This window comes from Saccoglossus kowalevskii, chromosome 5, assembly GCF_978046115.1.
Source record: "Saccoglossus kowalevskii chromosome 5, keSacKowa6.1, whole genome shotgun sequence".
Classification (NCBI taxonomy): Eukaryota; Metazoa; Hemichordata; class Enteropneusta; family Harrimaniidae; genus Saccoglossus; species Saccoglossus kowalevskii.
The window spans coordinates 8715359-8730256 of record NC_140645.1 but is presented as its reverse complement, the minus strand read 5'-3'; the positions used below and the strand labels follow the sequence as shown (position 1 = coordinate 8730256).

At 35.2% G+C, this 14898-nt stretch overlaps 1 pseudogene; it reads right to left on the bottom strand.

Moving 5' to 3' along the window:
• Positions 1 to 5449: 5449 nt before the first annotated feature.
• The window catches only part of LOC146745475 (uncharacterized), a 28027-nt pseudogene continuing 18578 nt past the window's right edge, over positions 5450 to 14898 (bottom strand).

Genomic DNA, 14898 nt, shown 5'->3' with positions numbered 1-14898 from the left:
AACAGACAACAAGCGGAGAACCAGGAGAGACAACAGGAGGAGAACACGGAGAGACAACAGGAGGAGAACACGGAGAGACAACAGGAGAACACGAAGAGACAACAGCAGGAACACGTGGAACACGTGAAGCACCACCAAAGGGCACACACGGAAAACCACGTGGCACACACAAAGGCACACGAGAAGCACGACCAGAAGGGGGACGAGAAACGACCACAGGAGAGGAAGGAAGAGACAGAGAAGAAGGGGAAGAAAACAGAGAGGTGGAAGGGGAAGGAGGAGGAGAAAGGGAAGAAAGGGAAGAAAGAGGAGAAAAAGGAGAAGGAGGAGGAGAAGGAGGAGGAGGAGGAGGAGGAGGAGGAAAATGGTGGTGATGATGAATGATATGGAAATGATAATGATAATGATGATGATGATGATAATGATGATGATGATGATGATAATAATGATGATGATGATGATGATCGGCGACATCATCATCAACAACACCATCATCAACACCATCAGCCTCATCATGACCATCCTCAACATCAACAGCACGAAGCGGAACAAGAGCAAGAGGGAGTGGAGATGGGTGAAATGAATGATGCCCCGGCTCCTCGGGGACTTCTCTTCGGAGACATCGCTCTTCTTCCTCTATAATCCGCTGCAGCTCCACTTTGGGGGATAGAAGAAATAATATAAAAAATATATAAATATTGTTATCATGAATTTTATGAGTGACATTCGATTTCAATAAAATTTATCACTACGAATTTCACACTACACTATTTTATTCAGATATCAGAGCATGTCAGGGATATACCCCCAGAGCAGGGTTCATTCAAATAAAATCGGCTATTTTAAACAGGCACACAGTACCATATTGTTCAATGTTTCTACCAAGTTTGAATTAAATTCGTTCACACACATCTGAGATCAAAGCAGAAATGCTTGATTTTGATAAATGTTTACCATTAAAATGGAAGTCATTTGACCATATAGAATAGACTCATTAAATTGATACATACATGTATGCATATATGTAGCATGATGTATATATAAAGCTTTAACATAAAGGTCTCATACTACTAATTAGAACTTGAAAAACTACTGAGAAAAAAGTTTTCAAAGATCAAAATATTGTTTTAATTTCTTGAAACCACATGTATGTAATATAATTCTGGAAAGTAAAACACATGTTGGCCAGCTGAAGCTCCTACAAAATGAACATAAACAAAACACACTAATTTGTCAGTAATATAAACAAAACACACTAATTTGTCAGTCTTTATACCTTCAATATTCTCAGAAATGCAGCAAGTTTGGAAGAGTCTAATCGAAAAAGCTGCACAGCTGACGTAATTGAAGTACGCCTTCATACATCACATTTCAAATAAAATGCGCTGAAAGAAAACCCTTTGACTGAACTCTGATAATCTAATTGGTGGCATGAGACCTAAACAGCATTTATTGAAACAAAATGGCTACCAGTCGGCCATTTTGAATTTGATCTCAAATGATGTGCATCAAAGTTTCATATTATCCAATGCACCAAGTAGAATAAAAAACCTTCTATACATAAGATAAGGTTCCGGAATTGTAGGAATGCCTGATTTTGATGTACGTTAGCATAAAAATGATTGCTATTTGGCCATTTTGAATTGCGATTGAGAGTGATCAGTTAAGGCATGTCTATATATCGAAAACTCTTGGCATAATTTACTAGTAAGTGGGGAGAAACACAAGAAACTAACTTACATAGTGACACCATGAACACATTCCGTCGAACTGCAAAAAAGAAAATAAAACAAAATACAACTATTATAACTTTGGCCATTGGTAATCTAGATTAAACAACAAAAAATAACAATGCATTCACCATCTTGTATTATTATTTTGCATGGCAAAATATCTAGTTTGACAAAGATAGGAATGCAAATGCAAAAACATAAAAATACAACTTTGGCTTACTAAACAATTCGCTTGGTTTAGTGACTATAAAATCTATAAAATCTATAAAATATTCACAGAAGAGATACAAATAAAGGTCAGGTCCTTGATGGTTAAAATGTCTTTGCATCTATTGCTTTAGGATAAGCAGCTATAGTAATATATTTCTTTAACACCCCTTCCCTATTAAATGCAGAGTCTGCGGCACAATGTGTTGTGCACGTTTTAAATATCCATGGCACTTCTATTGTATGCAATAAAAGTTTATACACAAAGAACCGGTCACTGGTAGCATAGTGGTTGTTGTACCAGACTCAAGTTCAAATCCTACCTTAGGCTGAACATAAAAGGGTTGACCCCTACCCTGGGCGAGTTTGCCACAGACTCAATGGGCAGGCTAATTCCACTGGCCGAGATTCATTCACTAACGAATGCGACTTTGGGCATTTGGGGGAACCTCGCAGGTGCTTGTATTCGACCGGGCCAGGTCGACACCAGGATAGCGCATTACAAATTGCCATTTGACAGAGAGATGGCCACACAGCCCTGTCATGTAGTCCCAAACATGAATATGACTTCATGAATATGCACTATGTGTCGTCACGAGCACATGCAATTTGCACATACAGAAAAAAAGTCAGGAAAGACAACAGTGACACTCAATGTCTGGAACTGTCGCCTGGCACAAAAAAATATTTAAAAAAAAAAAGAACAATCAAAGAAATTTCATAGAAACAACAACAAACAATTAGCATGAATATAAACCACATTAGGGTATACTGAATTGCAGGAAAGTATTTGTGGCTTCTAACATTTCTATTTGTTAATTCAACTAGCATTTCAGTTTACAGAAATAGTATTTTTACGTTGCTAATGTCAAACATATACACATTGAGGGGTCATCTGGTTACCACATCACTCACAATTAAAGAGGGAGGAGTCGTCAACTGTGCATGCGTCAGATGGCCATAGCGTGTCATTGTTTACAAACAAGTGTCTACCCATGAGCCTTTGCGTTATTAGCATGGGTTGTTGTCGCTTCGGACTCAATTCCCACTCATACGCAGGTGACGACCCTCCCGCTTTAAAGATAGACGAGAATTGCCATTTTTTTCATTCTTTAATAAAAGTGAATTAATTAGCACACTTAATCATAGTTTACCTATACAATCTAACAATCATGCATTCAAAATGCCGATATGTTCAATCATGGCAACATGACAGCGCTGTAAAAAGTTTGTTTGTCAACATAGTGTTTTATCCGCCGCAATTGCTGGAGATACGGGTCACGTGGTTACAAACTCAGAAAATAGAGTTGTTATAAGGGGTCGTAGGTCATCGCAACAATGGTGGAGTCTGAAGTACCGCTAAGTAATGAGTAATGTTTTTTCTATCCAATTACGCAACTGTATGTTTTTTTAGTAGAAGACAATTTGTTTTCGTCAGCTTGGTGCAAAGTTGGTTAGAGATATGGGAAACGTAGGTGGGAAAGGAGGAAAATCTATCATCGTCGGTTCTTGGGGATAGTGGCTAGGTCTGAGAATTGAACTAACTGATCGGGTCTCCAGTTTACAGACATTCCGAGAACACAGTAAATTGAATTATTTTTTTTCAATTTATCATACAGGATTGTGTATTCCTATTGCACAAGCTTATTCGCTGCACGAAAATTGAATTAAAAGTTCTGAAAAAAAATGTGTACTTGTTTTTCTGTAACTTGATATGTGCAAGGACATGTATACCAGTTCTGTCAAAGTGTAGAATACACTTTATATCAACCCACACGTTTTCCTTTGGCAACAGATTATCAGAAGCTCAGCAGTTAATATAAATCCAATGAATTTTGTTGTTATAGAGTGTTTTTTTGTAACAAGAATAAAATATGTTACAACCCTGTCAGGGATTGTTCATTAGAAACTTGGGGTGGCAGAATTGAACACAGAAAATTTGAACAAGAATAGATCATTGAAAAAAAAAATTCCTGCCGAGATCAGTAACAGAAAATAAATTTAGCACTAATATGAAGAGGAAAAATATTAGACAGTAGAAATACAACATGATTTACAGCTAATTAATCACATAAAAGAATTATCACAAAACTAAGTGATAGGAAAACAATATTGTGTGTAGTTTTTCTGCCACTGTCCCACTCAGAATGATCTACCCCTTATCATGTAAGAATACATTGTAGAAATAAAACCCTTCAGAAATTCTGGTACTGTATTACATGTAGTAGTGCATTACAATCAATTAATTTTTTGGTATAAACTGGCCGGATTCTACAATAAAGTAAATAAACATCTGCAAATGTGTACCCTAGTATTTTTTTGTAAGCTCACTACAATAGGCCACAATAGATCTGAATGATGCACAGCTGTACGAATGAAATAAATTCTGAGAGTGAGCAGGTTTAATTTGAATATAACAGACTGAAGGTCAAAATTTATGTTCATGCATTTTATGCAGGGCACTTTTACTGTTGCATTTCTGTTCTGAGCACCACCTCTCAAACAATACATGTCTCTTAATAGTCTGTCCTTTATTCAATCTCTGCATCAAGGCTGGAGTGTAAGCTTTCCTATAGTAAATTAACTCCCATTGGTGTACTTAATGCGGCTAAATGTGGCAAATTATTTAAGGCAAAGAACAAGCGAATTGGCGGCGAAAGAAAATAAAAAGACAGTTTTATTCTGTTGAGTCTAAAATTACATTTCTGTCATACAGCAAAATACAGCACTAAAAGGCAGAAAAAACAAAACTAACAACTGTGACAAATCGATGAATAGCACAAAAAGTATGTTACTAACGCTAAAACGAGAGAAAAGCGAGCTGGCATGACAACAAGTAAACGAACAGCGTGCGATGTTAACAGTGCATGTAAACAGTACAAAGCAAATGGGTGAAAATAACCATGCGCAGTGGAGAAATGAAACAAACAAACGAAAGTGTACAAATGAATGATTAACATTTTTAACTGCTTACAAAATACAACCATCAATCATTTCTAGAAGTATCAAATATGAAGAGCTGTTTTATTTTTTATTATCGGAATTTGTAGAGATTTTGCATGAGGGTATCCTTGCAATGGCAAGGGCATTCAGAGAGGACCTGATCATGGATGAAGACCAAGATATAAGCAAAACTAACCACCATGATGTGTACTGTAAAAGGGTTAATTAACCACTGGGTTTAAATTTTGCTTATCTTACTTATTTCACTGACTGGTAAATGCGCTCAAGTAAAACCCAGTGAATATGTAAAATTTAGCATAGAACTCATTATCTAAATGATAAAACCGTGAATTTAAAACCAACTGAATATGCCTGAAATTGTAAATCAGCGAAATTTAAACCCAGTGAAAGTTAGTCATTTTACAGTAATCATGTGTATAGGCAATTAATTTTTTGGCACCATGATCTTTTAGAAGCTGGCATCAGTTTTTTGAACCTTATGACCAATACAAAAAAGTTTTATTTCTTCCCTTCTGGAATAAGATTTATTACAACTACAAAAACAACTAAACAATTTGCACAAATATATGATTTGTGTGTATAATGCCCAAGGATGTTTCTGTTCTTCATGACACTTTCTTCTTTACCAATGTAGCTATTGCAGGTATACCCCGGTAAGAGCAATGTTAGCAGAAATGCGTCTCTGGTCATCATATTCAACTACCATTCGTCTATAGATCCAGACTTTTGGTTTAATTCTCAGTTTTGAATGGTGCCACCAACCATGTACCACTTTTCTTATTGAACATTCTTTTGTACCTAGATATAATAAAAATATATTATACATCTTGCAGTGTAACCACATCACACTGGTCAACATGCTTACTTTGTAGTATTGTAATATTAAAGTTTTGGTTCAAATCATATTATTTATATCTGTACAGGATTTATGCATTGAGATCAAGATACAAAATCCTTAGGAAACAAGTCATGTTTCAAGTCAATGTTTTTAGTGACTTTGTCAAACAATGAAAAGCAATAGGGCCATTCCAGTTTATATTTATATATCACAGGGTAGCTACACACCAAATACTCCATGGTTGTCGTAACTGTGTTTAATTAATTAGGAGTGTTGTGAAACACACTTGATACTACAAAATACAATAAAATCGAAATTGCTTTTATTGATGCATCTTTGGTACATGTAAGTATACTCTGCCTAAAACTTTGCAGCCTGCTGTAAAACGTTTTTGTGAAAAAAAAAAATGATACTATTTGATGATATCTGGTAAAATCTTTTTTTTTTAATAATCGGTATATCACTTCTTTTTAGTGTATTCTTTCAGTACAACTGATAAAGAAATAGTACTAATGTTATTTTAGACGTAAATTAGAGAAACAACTGAGCACAGCAAGCTGACTTCCATTTGTCATTTAAAATGCAAACAACCACTTATCTATTTACATAATTCAAATGATTGCCAAATTGTGAACAATTATTGCGTTGTATTGAGTAATCTGTTGTCTCTACAGTCTGGGCGTTTGCTATTGTAAATAAAAGCCCATCTTATCAGTTTCCGTTATATTGCCAGTGTCAACAGTTCAGTTTCCATATACACACATGGAAGAGTGGACACACAACCAACATCTATTTATTTGTCAAGGCAAAGCAACATTATTTAACATAAGAAAGGAGAGAGGTCGTCTAAAACAGTATTTTGAACCCATGAGTTAAGAGAAACAGGTCTGACTAAGTGGGTACAGCCGAAAATTAAATCCTGTTTCAGATGATTTAGAAGACGACACTATTGTATGGAGTTATCTGGCACAGAAGGTTGATTAGCATAGTGACCAGGAATCTTGCCACTCGCCAGGACAATTTCACGGTTGTTATTATAATTACGTACAGACCGTCAGTCATGGACAACAAGAACAAGCAGCCTGTCGGCTGAGATTGCTTCGCTGTTAGCAAAGCACATTTCGGTTAAAGAACTGAAGATATCATTAGAAAATGAACAATATGTATAGTATCAAAGCAATCAGACAAGAATTCAAAAATATCATTTTTTACCAAAAATGACAAAAATATTCATCACGAAATGAAAGATTTACCTGAGGTACCTATATGTACATGTATAGTATCAAAGCAATCAGACTTGCGGGTTTTAACAAGAAACCAAAAGTATCACTTTTTACCAAAAATTATAGTTGATAGTCAAGCCTTTATCTGGAAAAAACACGTGTAAGGACAAGTGTGATTTAAACCATGACTAAGTGTATGCAAATTAGGCATCCAACCTCAACAGGAAACAAAAAGACAGAGGGATGAACCACAATCAATTGTTAGAAAAGGCTTTGTTTTGTATACAAAAGTCTCTCCTCACTCAGTAGTGGCCCAATTTGACCGATATAAATAAATAAATAGATTTCTTTCTCACCATCCCCAAATCATAATCCCCACAATGTACCCAGAAATCTTGTTTAACACAAGAACAAAACATATAGCCATGCTAACTGACCAAAATGTCAACTGGTATGGGTTTAGGCAGTGAGCTGGTTTAGGTAAGCCTATACGTGGACACACATTTTGCTGTGTGTATGTGTTCAAGTTTAGGGAGGCCTAAGTGAAATACATGTGTGTAGCTAGCATAAATCCAACAAATGTGGCATCTACATCTGCGCCAATTTTTCGTTACAAAAGACTTTTAAAAGTTTTCTTCTTCAAAAACACATTTTAGCATTTTACCATACCTGTGACTCTTTGTTGTAAATTTTATAAAGTAGGTTTTCATTATAACAGAGTTCATACTAAGTTCATAAATTCAAAGACTCTTATAATTTTGAAAAATACTTGGATGTGTTGAATTTGAAGCAAAGAATTTCAATGACAAAATTTCGAACTAGTAATCACAAACTAGCAATAGAAAAAGGGAGGCATATGCAACCAAAAATACCTACTGAAAATAGAATTTGCAAACGATGTACACAGAATAAAATAGAAGATGAACTGCACTTTGTCATGATATGTCCACAATATAAAGTAATACGCCAACAAATCATTCAAGACATTACATTTCTAGAAGAAACACAGGATGATCTCCAGAAATTTAAGTTCTTGATGACTTCAAAAGATGATGTAATAATAAAAAAGATTGGCAATTATATTCATAATGCATTTCAATCAAGGAATGAAAATGCCATTTGATATGTAACACTTGCTTTATCCTATTAACAACTAAATTTCTTTTTGTAGTAGTAGTTATCACAACTAATCTTTATTGCTATTAACTGATAGAAACATTGTATTTCTAAGGATGCAATAAAGTTATTATTATTATTACTAATGAGGTTTGACGGCATAATCAACTGGCAGCGATTTTGGATAAAAACACCTGCACATGTCACTATTGACTGATTTGTTGAAACTTGGTACAAAATACAAAGTGACCAAATATACATGCACATCAATTTATTTAATGATTCAATCATTATTGGAGATTGCCATTTTGAATGTCAAAATATTGTCTTTTGGTCTGTCTGTAACCATTTCTCGGAGATGACTTGACTAACCAATTTTATTGAAATTTGGTACAAAGACAAAATGTCCATACATGTGGTGGCTAACTGGTGGCCATTTTGAATATCAAATTTCAGTCTTTTGGTCTGCCCACTCTTATTCCTCAGAAATGACAGCACAGGTTTTGTTGAGAATTGGTACATAGAAAAGTGACTAACCATACATATTATGTTTTTCCAGATTCAACCAAATATATATTAGCCATTTTGAATGTTAAAATACTTGTTAGTCATATTTTCTGAGATGACTTTTTGAAATGCTGTATAAGACAAAGTACCTATCCATATGCCATCAATTTATTTTTGGATTTCACTAAATATGGTTGACTAGGGTACAATTTGAATGTCAGAATTACGTATTTTTGGTCTGTTTTGTCAACATTTATAACATTTCTGGACTGATTTCGATGATACTTGGTGTGAATACAAATACATGTAGTGATGGACCATAGAAATGCAGTCCACCATTATTTCTTGCTTAGCCAATATTGTTGACATAATTGGAGTTAAAACTCATCATCGGGTCAAATCACATCTATCAGACAAGTGGAGCTATGTCTTCTTCAGATGACATGTTTTATGATATCTATTAATATGCAAGGATGTTTAATACAGTTTTCTTCTATACAATATTGTGCTGTCCCATTAGCATAATAAAGTTCTCTTTGTGCTCGTCATATTAAAATGGAGGGGTTGTCGCGAGTGTGTCCTTGAAACTTTAGTCCCAATTGTTTATTTACATTAAATTCGAACATGTGTTGTGTGACGACCCCTCTGGTTTAAGACATAGCAAAAAAAAACATAGATCACAAGTGAAAGTTATCACATTTTAAACAAACAAGATGGCCACCAGTCAGCCATATTTGATCAAATTGCAAATTGAATTGACATGTACATGTATACATTTATGACATACTAAATATCAATGAAAATGATACATGGGTGACAGAGATATAGTAATATGGGCAAAATTTAAAACAGCCGTTATTCGGGCAATTCAATTTTGATCTGACTATGAAAATGCTATGAACTATGCTAAATACGAATGAAAATGGTACATTAATCTTGGAAATATAGTAACTGTAGTAAAAATTCAGATGGCTGTCAATCCTTGATCCGATTTTCAAACAAATTGTCATGGACATGTGTCCTAACATGAATAAAGTATGTGCCAAATTTGAATAAAAACTGAAAAAGCATGTCCAAGATACCACATTTAAAAAAAAAATAAGATGCCTGCCAGTTGGCCATCTTTGATCTAATTGTGAAAGAAATTGTCATGGACATGTATCCTAACATGAATAGTCTATGTACCAAGTTTGAATGAAACCTGACAAAGCATGTCCAAAATACAACGTTTTAAAAAAACAAGATGGCTGCCAGTCAGCCATTTTGAATCAAATAGCTAAACCACTGCAGGTCTCATGCCACTAATCAACCAATGGCTGCTCGTAGCCCTCAATTTAAATGCCTAGCAAGAACCAATGAAATTTTTTAAATATTTTTTTTCTCAGGTGCTCCCTGTTTGAGGGCGTAATCACCTGGGTCAGAGGTGAGACCAACTTGTGGTCTTTTGTTTACTACTTAGCGGCTGTGTACCTGTGGAGTTTATTCTGTGTGTATATGGATGTTCTAATCTTGGTGTTTTTCCAGTGATTTCTCTAGGTGCAATCCAAATACAGTAGATGTGTCTTGTTTACCCGAGATTTGCAAGAGTTTGAGCTGGCCAACATGTTAGTTTTTTTCATATGGTTGATTACTGGCATGTTGATTTCCCATTTTTGAGCCATATTTTCAACTTTCTTCGTCATTTTCATATAGCAATCTCGTCATATGTTAACATTGTCGGCTATGGGAATTCAATTAGTGGTATGAGCCCTGAATGTGCATATGTCCGACGTAAAGTACTAGGCACATGCAAAGAATGAACGGAATCGGTCCGACGGATTCTGAAATATGACTCTGGATGGACGCACAGAGGCCGAATTATAAGTCCCTGTTTTCGGACTTTGTCCGAACAGGGACTAAAAATCAAAACAATTAAATTCATTGCAGGATTGTGCTTATTGAAAGACACTTTGAAAAATCTGGATCGAGTTTCTAAAACATTTCAGAAAGATGTTTTGGATATACACCAACTGAAAACTGTGATTAAGGCAACTAGAAATCTAATTAATTCTTATCGTGACGATGACCCCCCCAACATTGTCAACTTGTATCCAAATGATTGATGACAATGAGGAATTCCACCAATGTTTTCCACTAAAGTGTAGTTTACAAGACAGCTTGGTGTTGCATAGTTTGAACATAAAGTATGTTAACTTGTATCCAAATGATTGATGAGAATGAGGAATTCCACCAAGGTATTCCACTAAAGTGTAGTTTACAAGACAGCTTGGTGTTGCATAGTTTGAACATAAAGTATGTTAATAATCTGTTAAGTGAAATTAACAGATTTCCTGATTGTCGCATACGACTTGTTTACCACTTCCGTGTGACTGAGAATGTTCTAGATTTTGTTTAGAAGTTGGTTGAATAGGTAATAGGACACTGTAGAAGGCAATAGAAGGTAATGGAACATTCTAGAAATTTGTAGTAAGTTCCAGACTCATTATGTATGCTGATGTAATGGTCTATTTATAGACAGTATGGGTACATACATTTTTTGTGTATAGGGGAGTTGTTCAGCACTGAGATCAGATCGGAGATTTCGTTGAATTGTGTTGGAGTTTAAGTATCTAGTTATTGGAGGTTTGGAGTTTTACCGAGTTATTGTACTTGATGTTTGCAGAGTATAATAATACCAGTACCAGTTGAAACCTCATCTGTTGACTCCGTGTTCATATGTTATCATCGCCGCCAGGGAAGTCTTTATGTTACTGTTACCTGTACTATACCAATTACGGTAATATTACGTTGCGTGTGACACTGATGATGAGTTGGGTATTTTAGTGTTGAATAAATATTATACTGGTAATTAAAATTAAACCAGTCACGGTACAATGGTGACGTATTGCGCAAAATTGTTGCAAAGACAATACTTTTCTCTATATGCATGCTGCCGTGCATCGATAAAAAATGCACGGAATGGTCGTGTAACCTTTGTACCATATAATCTTTTAAATAGGCGTCAAGGAGGAGTGAAAGGCCGTAACTTAGTTCTAGAATGGGCGTCACGAAATGTTGGCAAATTACAGTCAATCAAAAAAAACTGTTCACATGACAACAACAACATATTTAATATGCATTTTTTTGTTGGTAACGAAAAGTATATTCTAAAATAAGTTTCGAACACATTGCTTAGTAGCAAATGATCACGGTAGGGTAGCACTGCATCTCACAAGTGAATAACTTGCTCGTTATCGAAGTGTTGCAATTGTTGATTAGTACTCAGTAGTGATTATGATAACGTACAAAAAATAAATTCATTGAATAGTTATGAAATGCAAGTAAAATTCAACTTAGGGGTGATCTCATATTCAAACACCTGGGTCAAACCTGGGTTAACCCAGTCTGCCCTTGCTCGCCCTAATCAGACCTACTAGACCTACAATATGCAAATTAGTAGTAGGTTTGAACCTAACCTCCGGATTAACTGCCCATTAACGCCCTCACTGAAAACAAACAACAGAGAACAAAGAAGACAGACCTAGGGAAACCTAGGTTTTTCTTACAATACTGTTTCAGCCTGGTTTCAGTAGGAAAAAAAATAAGATGTATACTATGGAGCTCCATGTTCATACTGAGTGTTATATTTTGAAGTGTTAAGAATTACAGCAGCGATTTTTTTTCTTTGCAAGTCTTGTACATGTAAATGCTAATAAAAACAAACTTGCATTTGTTTCACAAATCTATTTACATCATGTCATTTATAAGTGTGATGAAAAGTATATTTATTTATTTCTGTGATTGGTAATAATAATCAGTTTCTCACAACTTACATTTTGGTTTGTACCAAATACAATTGTTATTCAATTTATCTGGAAGTAATTACAGACGTGATGGTTTGTTATATTTTGTCATTGAATGTGAATCAAGTGATACCATAGACCCTCTCTATTGTGATATATATGGTAAATTAATGTTTGAAACAGAACAGGGAAAAAATGCACTAGAATTTTAATGAGCAGCTTCTTATGATAAGTTACTTACGTTATATATATTTGGCATAGTCAGTAAAATATGTTTATCCATTAAGCAAACTGGTACATTTTGTCCGCAACAAGTACGGTCAGTTTTGTGCCCATGTCAGTTCATAAATTCATAGAACACATTTTTTGGTTAAGTTTGTAAAGTCTGTGAGACTGCGAGTTATCAAAATATGATGATATGATAATAAATCGATAATGGCAACATTGTTTTTTACGAAGGCATCTGAAAACCACAGTCATTCTCTATCACTGTGTGAAAACTAAAGTCGGGGCTAACGCTACGACTCCGGCGCTATGACCACTGTAACATTGTCAGCTGACGGCATTGCGGGGAAATTACGGGTATTTACCGCTGCCGATATCGTACTTTTCTGTGACAAAATGCACACATTTCGAACCCCTGGTTAATTAAAAATAAACGATTATTTTAGAAAATACATCGAAGTACAGTGCTTTGAGGGGCTGTGGGGGAAGTAGGCAGCGAGGTGTTGTTTTTAATTTCACCGCAGAAAATCATGCACTCAACGCAGCCATCTTGGTTACCTCAATCAGAATTCCTCCTTGTCACCCAGCATGCATCGATTGCAATATTGCAACGTGCACTGTGTCGCCTTGGGCGACGGTCTTAGGTACAAGGCACTCTATGAATAAGGTATTTTCAGAGGTCAGGGTTCGTTTTTATAAGCAGTCTCGTCTGCAGATGAATAGCCTTAAATAATCAGCGCGAGTCCATTTAATTTAATTTTCTGTTTTGATACTTCGTGCCACTGGCAATTGAATAAGAAAAACTGCAAATAACCGATGTGCAGCAAATAGAAATAAATTTTCATGGCATACGCTGCATTTGTTTTTCCGGATTTTGCGATGACGCACTCCTGAAAGAACTGTTTGAAAATTGAACGCGCAACAGTGGTAAAGGCTTTAACACTGTAGCCTAAGTCTCAAGTGCAACTTTGTATCAACAAATGTTCGTCTTCTGATACTTATTAGCTGTCAAAGACACATATCAATTGTCAAGCCCAATGAAAAGACAGATTCACGTCCTCTGCTCAATTTGCGACTCGAGCATAACAGTTTATCAAAACAAAACAATTTATTCAGCACGCTGTTCACCGATATATGAAAGAGTGTGTTTTTTAGGCAAAACACACGGTAAAATGACTACTGTACACCAATAAATCGACACATTTTAGCGACAACTATCTAGTCTTCAAAAAGCAATGTAAACTCTGTCAATCCTAAAAATAAACAACAGCTTGAATGGTTCGAACCGCAGTTTTTAAGCAAATTCGTGCGGCCGTCCTGAACCGCACTGTCTATTGTTTAAACTTACAAACCGCAAAACTGGGTTTTGTTCGGGCGGTTTAGGGCGGTTTGGGTTTTCGTAGGTTTGACCCGCATGTTTGAATATGAGATCACCCCTTAGTTTCATTGTAAGCGAATGTTTTTTGGTCACATGTAAACGCTCGATGTGATACGATAGTCACCATGTTATCCATGCACACAAGATAGGTTTATTGACAGGATAGGTCAAGTCGCTATTTAACCAATCAAAACGCAGGAGGGTGCCAACATGTTCAAATTACCATAGAGCATTTAAATATGTTAATGACAGTTCAGCGACCTCATGGTGAAAGCAACATACAGAAGAGATTTTTCGATATTTTAGTGCGATCTTTTGGCTTCGTTTTCCATGATTTGTTTTTTAAATCAAGATTTTGTTTTTTTAATCGGCCCGATTTAGAAAAATAAATAATTGTCCCAAATAAGAATGTACCAGGTGGAATTTCTCAAGGAAAAAAATAAACGTAACGGAACGTTAATTTGGGACATGAGAGTAGTTCTGTATTTTTAATGTATAACACTTATATAATTGTACAAAGTTAACTTGTAGTCTAGAAATTATGAAAAACTGTTCAGTATACAATAACAATTACTATATATGTCATCTTATAGTATAATTATCTTATTATGGAACTTATTGTACAGTAATAACTTTAGAAAACTTATTGCACTTAGTTTGTAACCCTCAGTGTGCAATGAAGAATACTGAATATGCTTTTTAGCAACTTATAGTATAATTATTATATGTGAACTCTAGGATATAACTTACTGTATATGTACAGTAGCAACTTTACTGAACAATGAGGACTAGTACAGAGTACAACTGCTTACAGTAGAATACTATATTATAATAATAATACAGTTTTATTATACTGCAACGAAATTACAAATTTATTTTTGGCTACAAGTAATAAAAGGTAAGTAAAAAAACAAAACATGAGATT